Consider the following 9,918-nt stretch of genomic DNA (forward strand, 5'->3'; position numbering starts at 1 on the left):
TTAGGTGAGGTTTGGATGACAAGGTTACAAAATCCTTCCCAGCCTTGACCTCTGACAAGAGCCCTAGATTTATAATACATGTTGCTATTCACTGGTCTCTACTATTTCCCAAAGTTTTTTAATTATGCACAAAAGGCTCTTGGAGAAAGAACAGTTTTTGGTTTTATTTGTTCCTCCAAGATAAAATCTTGGAAATACCATTGTAACTGGAATTTCTACATTTGTAAACTGTCCCCAATGCTTTATCTTCCCCAACGTTGCATGGGGCTCACTTTGATCTTTTAGAAGTCATAGGAGACCTGTAATTACAGCAGAGTTTACTCCAGTAGGGCAAGTGGATGGGCTTCTTTTTTTGTTCTTTTTTTTTAATTGGATATTTTATTTATTTACATTTTAGATGCTATCCCCTTTCCCATTTTCCCCTCCCTAGAACCCTGCTGTCCCATATCCCCTCCTCCTTTTTGCTTTTATACCACTTTAATTACATGCAAGTATTAAGGTCAGTTTTAGATTGAGGAACTAGCAACACAATAGATGCAAATAGTCAAGGAAAAAGCAAGGCGATAAACCCAGATAGTCAAAAAATAAGCAAGGCAATAAACAAAATTTCATGAACACTCCCTTGATCACTGTTTCTAAGGGTTTATCAGGATGACCAAAATATCTGAGCCAACTTCCCTATCCTAGCCCAAAGTCATTTTCATTTCTGAAGCATACTTCCTTGTTCTAGCCTAAACTTTAGATTCCTGCCTGAAATTACTTCCTTGTTCTAGCCTAATGTCAGATTCCTAAGAGTATCCATAAGCATGAGCTCACCTGTGGGCTATACTCTGCCAAGAGGATATCCACAACAAACTGGAAGAAGGCTAGGGGACAACAGAAAGAATACTGTTAGGATGTCAATGGATTAATATTTTCTACATTACTTTCTCTGCCTCCCATTATTTGTATTTCCTGTGATCCAAGGACACACACTAACATTGCTGTCCCTGTGGTTGCTCTAGAATGACATGAATCACTAAGTAAAAGATGATTCCTGCTTCCCTCAGAATCCCAAACCCCTACTGAAAGGGATCAATAGGCTCCCTTTAGAATCACATGGTGCAACTTTTGTAACATGACTTCTTTTCACCTTAAAAAAAAAAATCAAATATTTGATTCACAGGGAATGTACACTAAGAGAAAAGGATTTCTAGTAACAGTGCCATGCGTTATTAATTATGCAAAGACATCTGTAAATATTTTTAAAAACTATTTTCACCAAATGAAATGAAATTGGGCATACTGGCCTGAGCTTTATCTTCCTTTCCAGCTAGCAATATCATAAACATCTATGCACAACTTACAGAAATTTGCTATTACACCATATACCATATGTTAGACTTCGGCACACCGCATGGAACAGACAACACCAGACCAAACAGTTCCAAAGGGGAGGGGGTTTATTCAGGACAGAGGGCAAAGGTAGGGAGAGAAACGGGAGAAGATGGTGGAGAAAGAGGAGAGAGAGAAGAGAGAAGTGGAGGCCAGCCATGACCACGTGGAGAGAGGGGGAAGGGAAGGGGGAAAGGGCAAGGGGACCGAGAGAAGCTAGAGGCAAGAGAGTAAGAGAATAAGAGAGAGAAAAGAGGAGGCAAACAGCCCCTTTTATAGTGGGCACACCTACCTGTCTGTTGCCAGGTAACTGTGGGGAGGAGCATACCTGGGTGTTGCCAGATAGCTGTAGTGGAGTTTAGACAGAATGCTAACACCATATATGTATTATACCATATAAAATAATTTCAGAGCATTCCACTAAAGAGTGAAATTTATTTAAGCAACAATTTGTTATTAAACACAAATTGTTTCCACTCTGGCAATGGCATACTTAAAAGATAGCATGGCTCAAATCACATCAATGTCTTCAAAAGTAATTTCACACATGATGATACTCCATTGCCACGTAGATCTGCCTGGGTAGGATTCAGGATGAGCTGAATACATCAGCAAGACTGTTAACATCTCCTCGGTTGTTTTGGGGTTAGTTAGAAAACTACACTTCACCCTACATGTATCTTGTAGTCACAAATTACAAAAACTTGCTTAACATTTATATTTCATAACCTAATAAATAGAGGACAATGCACTTTAATTAATTCCCTCACTTCATCCTGAGTATGTACTGTATACTACAGGCATTAGAAGAAGGACTCAATAGCTAGAAACCGTATTTGAACCCACTTCTACTAAACTTTACAGGACATTGGACAAAGTGGTGGTTTACTTCATTTGTGAAGCTCTTAGGAGGAAGCGGATGGTTGCCAGGGTGAAGAAAAGATATTGGAAATTTGGAGACTGATGTGGATAGAATAGCAGATACCAGAGCTTCATGGGTGAGCAGAGGTGGAGTGTGATGGCATATTCATTCTGAGCCTGAATACCAGTTAACAGTCATGTCTTAAAGGCCTTTGTTTCTAGTTTGTTACACATTCATGATGCAGTGGGGCTGAAACTCCAGTTAAATAATACTGAGAGGACCTATTTACTTCATTGAACTTACTAATTTTTTTTAAGATTCATTCATTTATTTTATGTATGTGAGTACACTGATGCTCTCTTCCGAAACAGGAGAAGAGGAAACTGGATTGCATAACTCTCATTACGGGTGGCTGTAAGCACCATGTGGTTGCTGGGAATTGTACTCAGGAACTCTGAAAGAGCAGTAAATGCTCTTAACCGCTGAGCCATCTCTCCAGCCCTGAAGTTACTAATTTTTTAATCTATGAGATGCAGTATTTATATAGCCATCAAATATGAAATAAAGCTTCAATAGAAAAGAATATTAGTTGGAAATATCGATTGGTTGATTGATTGATTGATTATGGACTGTGACTCTTACAGTAAAACTCCATATATACAAGACTGTGCAGCCTACCACACACTTACAGTCAAAATAACTGCAAAAAGATATTTTTGCATGTTAATGATTTTCCCCAGGAATAGGGAAAGTAGCAGTGAATTTATTTCTTTAATCTTTACGTTACATGATTTTGCAGAAAAACCATGGTAAGATGAATGGCAAGTAAGTCTTTGAATTCTATACTCTAATTTTTATATGCTTGATATTTTCTGGCCACCATATTCTTGCTTGCTTTGTTGATCTTTTTATTATTACTATTTGGGGTGTGTGTGTGTGTGTGTGTGTGTGTGTGTGTGTGTGACAGAGAGAGAGTGAGAGAGAGAGAGAGAGAGAGAGAGAGAGAGAGAGAGAGAGAACCTGTGTTTGAGTGAGTGAATGTGTGGATGTTCACACAAGCCAAAATGGGGCTAAAGTAACACGCAGTTGTGAGCTGCCTGAAGACGTGGATCTGGGAACTGAAATCATACCCTTGTAAGAGCAGCCAGCACTCTTAGCCAGCAGTTATCACTTTTGACCACTGAGCCATCTCTCCAGCACTCTTTTCTTTTGTTTTATTTTCAGGAAGATATGAAAGCTCTTGTTATCTTCTCTCTAAATCTTTGTCCTGTCCTATTTTTTTCTCTCTATTCCTCAACACTTACTCCTGCAACTCAATGTATCATCTTAATTGAAAGTCTTTTAAGGATGGCCAACCTGGATTTGCTTTTGGAAATCCAGAATGAACTCTATTTAGTAAACTTCTCTGTGTCATGTAAATTCTTAGTGCTTTGGAGAAACACAAGTGGTCTGAATTTACCCTCTAATGCCTTGATTTCAAGCATTTTCAACCATTGGGGAAAGAAAATCATTTACATTTAGAACTGACAAGAAACAGACTCAGTTGTCTCTCAAATATATGCATTAAGAATAGTCTGCCAAGGACTTTGTATAAAGGCAAAAGATAATAAACTTAAAATGTATATACTAGTCAAGAAAGGTTTTACACATATAGCAGTATAATCCACTTCCTAGAACTAAGTGTCTTGTACTAAATATAAAATTAATGCCAACCAAATGAGATTATTTATTGAGTGCCAAAAGTTAATTATATCTATCTCGAATAAAATGAAAGTCATTTCTCTGCAATTACACGGTGTAAAACTTGCAAATTTATAAGTTTCTCTGATTTTTCTGGTTTATGGCAAACATCTCCCCGTGTTTTTCCCATACCTTATAAAATACTGGCCAATCTGGTATTTATTATGCCATCCGATTCTGTTCACTCTTAGACTTGAAACCTGGAGCATGTCCAAGATTCAGACCAAAAAAAAAAAAAAAAGATGAACTAGTAATAAAAGAGAAAAAAAAGAAAGACTGTATGGATGATTTTGTAGTAATTAAGTTTGATTTTGAGGATCAATTTTTTTCTATAATCTTGCTACTGAAACTTAATAGATGTCATGCTGAAGAATTGTGTTCTAGAGAATGTGTACCAATCAGATGAAATATTTATTTGCCTTAATGATTTATTCAGCATTCTTCAATTGGGATTTCCTGGCACTTCAAAAGGACGTCTAAGTATCCTCAGTTAGAAAATGAGCAAAAATGCCAAGATGGCATAATTCATTCATTTCCAGATTGTGAGAAACATAATGTCTAATTTAAATTATTTCTGTCCATTTTTCTCAACTACTCCTTTTCTCAGATGTTCTGTGTGATACTGTGGAGAACTGACAGTTCTCAACAATATAAAATGGAAACCCTGCCTTCAGCATGTAGAAATTGCCCTTACACCCTGTCGTAGAACTGTGGGCCCATGGACTAATATCTCTGCTTTCTCCACTTTCAGCCAGTTTTTTTCCAATCTAGTCATTCCGATGGAACACAAAGTGATTTGGATGACTCTTATTTGAAAATAACATACACTGACTCAGGCCCAAATGAAGCAGAAAATATTTGAAACACTATCAGTTGAAAATTATATTAAAAACTGAATAGTAAAAACCTCATCCATACAATTATACTGACACTCTGGACCAACGCTGGACTCTGTCACCAGCACTCTATTACTTTTCCCTAAATATGAAACCTCCATGGATGGAATAAATTCTACTCCAGCTCTGTTCCTCTGCACCAAGCACTGTAGAATTAAAGTTCCAGATCAGGAGCATCTGTCAGTTCTCACTCTAATCAAATTACATGCCAACATAACTCCAAAGTTGGTGAATTATAATATAATTTACTCATCTCCATATTTAACCACCTGGGAATTAGCTATTCTGATCTGTGAGTTTATGATCTTACTTCCAAACTCAGGGTGGATTCAGTCTAACTCTCATTTTATTGAATGACAACCTGACTTCTGTTGAATGTCTGTAACATCACATCTTTTAACATTCCACTGTCAAGAAGCAAGTCATAAGAAGGCATGGAGTAGTATGCAAGAAGTCATTCCTGGTGAAAAGAGCTGCAAAGCCATATAGTTAACATCCTAGACATGAGGGACGGAGTGAAAACATGGAACCGTTACTTTATTCCAATAGCAACAGTAGAATTCACATCTTATGATAGTGTCCTGCCTTCTTAACAGTGAGGAGAGAAGATTGGTCCACTTTATATTTTCTACAGGGAAAGGAGATAAACAGCTCTGTTTTCTACTAAGAAGACAGAGCTGTTTATCTCCTTTCCTTTAATGGGTTTGGGTGGAAAGTATATGGTATATACCTTAAAATATAAACTAAATTAGAAAAGATATTTGAAAAGTTAGGCTATAGAGTCAAAAATGCAAAATTCCATGCTTTCTAGAATAAATTATGAGATATTCATACTTGTAGGACACATTCCCTAGCTCTACAGAGAATCTTGAATCAATATGCTATTGTGTTGTTCTCCTACCCCAGATTTACTAAAAACAAAATGGATGTGAAATGAATATAAAAGGAACATTATGACGCTATACAGTTCACCGCATGAGTACAGGAAGCAGCAAGAAAACTCCCTCAAAACATATGGGCATTTCCTGCAAACTTACATTTTTGTGCTCGTAAAAATTTTGAAAATATTATTGATTCCTCCTTTGTAAGAACAAATCTGGTGTCCTTCAAATGTTGCTTGACTCTACCTCTAGTATCATGACTTCTATAATCTTTCTAATGAGATTACAGACATGGCCGTGTCCAGAGTTAAAATAAATGATGTGAGTTATCGAAGAAGGGAATAGACAGGCAAGAAATGTGGCCTGGTTAATACATAAGCAATTACTACTCATATTTAAGAGGAGCATTTTGGACTAGGGCATAGCTGTGGTCTAAGAGAGGACCAGTGTACTGTTGATTTCTTCATATAGATCAAGTATAAGACCTACATACCTCATGGGAATAGATACTTTAAATTCACCTGCCAAAATAAATGAGTTATTAGTTTATAGTAGTCACAAAAGATATTAACTTTTCAGCACCTGGAGATGAGGGATCCTAGTTCTTATGGGAAACTGAGCCCATGCACTACCACTGCCCTGCAAAACACCTACTTTGTTACAGGAGTTGATTTCTGTATTATTCTTTGAAAGGTGATCTCAGACTTAAAGATAGATTACATTCTAGAGAAGGGAGCATCAAAGAGCTGAACATCATAAGTAAGTTGCAGTTGCTATTGCCATTGGTGACCATATGTTATGTTGGTTTCCCCAGATAATAGTCTCCAAAATGACTGTTGAAAGATGTCAAGCTTTCGTTATTAATTTTATGCAGTCCCTAAGGATCACCTTAAACAAGTTCTATCTTCCTAGGAAGTCCATACATTAGGCACTAATCTTAGAGGCAAGGAAACATCTGGTTTGGCCTGTCTATCAAAATGCAGATGTGCTGAATTCTCCTTTGGCAAATAAAAGCATTTTGGTTTAATTAAATTCAACAGCAAAAGAAATGGAATTATAGTTCTGTACTCAACTCTGGCACTTTCATGGGCATCATATGTGTTTACACGACTTTAATTTGAGTGGTATATATTTTCTGTATTAAACCCTTTTACAGTACCAACATATATAAGTATTCTTATTTCTCTAATAAAAAACCTAACATGAGTCAGAGTTTAAAGGAATGAATGACAGTTGACCAACAAAGGTAATAAGATCTTAGCTTTTGATTGTTTAAAATCCAGTTTGGGGATACAATGAGGGTTAGGATCAGTAGAATCAAGATGTATCACTGGAAAACTCTGGTAAGCAAATATGAAAACTCGCAAAAAAATGTTTTTTTCCTATATATTTCCTTCTTTTAATTCTCTTACATTTTTTGAATTAGCTGAAATCTATTTCTTTCATCTGAAGCTGTAGCGCCAAACATGCTTCCTCTGGGGTAACACAAGCTAAAGATGTAAAAGCATCACAGAGACACTTACATTATACAGACTTCTTTTATATTAACCAGAGAATCTAAAAAAGGGTTCATGGTCAAGCATCCTCCATTACCATCCTCCTAAACAAGAGCCTATACTGACTGTTTGCTGTCTTCTTGCTAGGACAGGAGAAATAGCTAAAGTCAAGCCACAGCTCAGTAATGCTTTTAAATACTATAAAACTCCATAATGTTGCCTCTTATTATATCAAACTGTATTTCAAAAGTTATAATAATGTCTTTTATTTGGCAGTCACTTTAGTATATCTTCAAGTTTGTAGAAAGACAGTTACTAGAAGATCCATCAAAGTATCCAGGTGTTTTGAGATAAATCAGAGGTCATCTTCCTATAAGGAGAAACAGCATATGAAGACAAAAATCAAAGGATGATTATAATTTCTGCCATCTTGCCTTGAGAATTTGTCTCCTCCCAAATAGCCTTTTGATAAAAACAGACTGGCAGAAACCATTTTGTTCTGCCACAAATGTTTCTTTAAATGAGTGGTAAATAAGATCACAGAAATGGTTGAAGTACCTTCTTTTTATCCATGATTCCTGGGTGTAATTCCTAATTAGTGAATCTCACGAGAGAAAAGATGAGGGAGAAAATATTTATGAAGTTTGTTTTGTTGTTGTTGTTGTTAATCGCTTAACTCAAAGAATTTTTGAAATAAATATAATTACAGTTAACATTTGAGCATCCATGATGCTGGAAACTGTATTCAAGATTTCCCACTTGCTAATGCCTACTCGTGAAAATTAACAAATTAGAGTGATTCTTCTGTCTACAAAAGAGCCATGTCCCATTAAATAAGCTTAGTAAGTGTTTTCAGAAACTGAGTGCAGCAGAACCCAGGCTCTGTGTAGTAAGCCCTACACTGTGTTCTTTACTCTAATTCCAGTCTCCAGATTGCCATGTGTGGCTATTTTTCAAATAATCATCTTCAAAGCTAAAGAAAATTCCTTGAGGTTACAGAAGACAGGAGATGGTAAAATGTTGGACTCTTCATCGAGTAGTAATTCTTTGAATTCTGTATAGCCAGGCAGCCTTAATTCATTTTGTACTGCTATAACAGAATACCTGAGATTAAATGGCTTGTTTGTCTGTTTTGTTTTTCTTTTACTGAAAATAGATTTTTTCATATATATATCCTGATTATGATTTTCTCTCCCTCTACTCCTTTCACTTCTTCCCTACCTCTCCTCCTATCGAGATCCATCCCCTTTCTGACTCTCATTAGAGAAAACCAGATTCCTTAGGGATAACAATATGATAAATATAATATAAAATATAAATATAAATCAAAACTAAACACATAGGAATAAGACAAAACAAACAAGCAGAAGGAAAAGATCCCAAGAAAAGGCATAAAAACCAAATATTTATGGAGATATGTACTCCTTTGCACACTCAAAAATCCCATAAAATCACAAACTGGAAGCCATAATAATATACAAAGTACCTGTAAGTGAGGAGAAAGAGAGAGAGAGAGAGAGAGAGAGAGAGAGAGAGAGAGAGAGAGAGAGAGCTCTGATATGACATTATGGGATAAGGAAACTCCAAGGATGCCACTGAGTTCATCTGTTGGCCACTTATAACTGCACTTGTAACCACCCAGAGAGAGAGAGAAAGAGTCACTGTCTCTTTATTTCCAAATCCAACTCCCCAGTTTCTTCCCAAGCTTTGTAGCAGACTACCTGTTGTGGCTGCTCCTAACTAACTAGCCTTATTCCCAGGGGCCTAAGCAGAAACTGGTGAAACAACCCAATTTGCTCCTTCTTGTAGACCCCCTCAACAACCTCCCCAGCCTATCCTCATACCTAAGTGTCAGCTCCCAAACCTAGAAAAACATTCTAGTCAGAACCCCAGTGGCCAAACCTAGTAGGATCTCTGAAGAGTTTCCTACCAGGCAATATGCAACTACCACACCCTCCTAAGAACCAGAAAAAGTAACAGAAAGCAAAGAACAAGACACCTACCCAAAACAGACAAGACCAGATATCCATATTTAGAGGGCAATAAACGCAGATTCCTAGATACCAGAGTGAAGAACATAAGCAATAACAGCCAGGATAATGTTTTCACTGAAGCTCAGCAAACCTAATACAGTGGGCCCTAAGAAATATAACATAAATGAAGCATACCACAAAGACCTTAAAATAGCCTTTATGAGTATGATAGAGGTCCTTAAAGAGGAAATGAATCAATTCCTTAAAGAGAACAAACTGCAGAAGGAAATGAATAGAACAGTTGATGACCTGAAAGTTGAAATAAAATCAATGAAAAAAAAACAAACTGAAGGAAATCTAGAAATGAAAAATTTAGGAATTCATAAGCAAGCCTCATGAACAGAATAAAAGAGATGAAAGAGAAAATCTCAGGCACTGAAGACACAAAAGAGGAAATGGATCCCTCAGGGAAAGAAAATACAAGAAGAAGAAGAAGAAGAAGAAGAAGAAGAAGAAGAAGAAGAAGAGGAGGAGGAGGAGGAGGAGGAGGAGGAGGAGGAGGAGGAGGAGGAGGAGGAGGAGGAGGAGGAGGAGGAGAAGGAAAGACCCTTGTTCAAAGAAAATGTTTAAAAATATCCAAAAAATATGAAACACTATGAAAAGACAAAATCTATGAATAATAGAAAGAGAAGAAGG

Source organism: Grammomys surdaster, unplaced genomic scaffold, assembly GCF_004785775.1.
Source record: "Grammomys surdaster isolate TR1022 unplaced genomic scaffold, NIH_TR_1.0 126391, whole genome shotgun sequence".
NCBI lineage: Eukaryota > Metazoa > Chordata > Mammalia > Rodentia > Muridae > Grammomys > Grammomys surdaster.